This window comes from Etheostoma spectabile, chromosome 6, assembly GCF_008692095.1.
Source record: "Etheostoma spectabile isolate EspeVRDwgs_2016 chromosome 6, UIUC_Espe_1.0, whole genome shotgun sequence".
NCBI classification, from domain to species: Eukaryota; Metazoa; Chordata; class Actinopteri; order Perciformes; family Percidae; genus Etheostoma; species Etheostoma spectabile.
In genome coordinates this window covers 2,517,897-2,518,350 of record NC_045738.1, presented here as the reverse complement: position 1 = coordinate 2,518,350, position 454 = coordinate 2,517,897, and the positions used below count along the sequence as shown (strand labels likewise).

The 454-nt window shown below is 34.4% G+C and overlaps 1 protein-coding gene across 7 annotated transcripts in view; it reads left to right on the top strand.

Annotated features, from left to right (window-relative positions):
- triob (trio Rho guanine nucleotide exchange factor b) overlaps positions 1 to 454 on the top strand; it is a 121,418-nt gene that overhangs the window by 95,945 nt on the left and 25,019 nt on the right. The window lies entirely within an intron of this gene.

The window sequence follows — 454 nt, the reverse complement described above, 5'->3', positions numbered from 1 at the left end:
TTTTTTGTGTTAGTTGAAGGAAAATATCAGCAGGAAACAGCACCTTAGGGGTGCCTTTTACAATCAATTCAGTGTTCAATTTGTTCCAAAATAGCATGTTAGAAATTATTTCCTTTAATCTGTTTAAAATTTAACAAGCAATTTGTTGTATCTTAGCAGAATACTGAAAGCAGCAGAAATGCAGACCTGAGTTTATTTTAATGTCTGTTTATTTATCGCAAGTAGTATAGTTTTCGCAATACTCAACAATGTTATTCCATATTTTCCTCATATTGTGCAGCCACTTCAATAAAACTCACTTTTAAAGCTAGTTCACCTGTTACTCTCAAAAACAGTGGTCACCAGGTGCAATTGACAGAAGTAAAACAAAATGATGACTGGTGTGTTAACTGCGTGCCAAATTGCCTCCTAAGTTACCATATGACCTGTTGGTGACAAGCATTTAAAAGGCTTT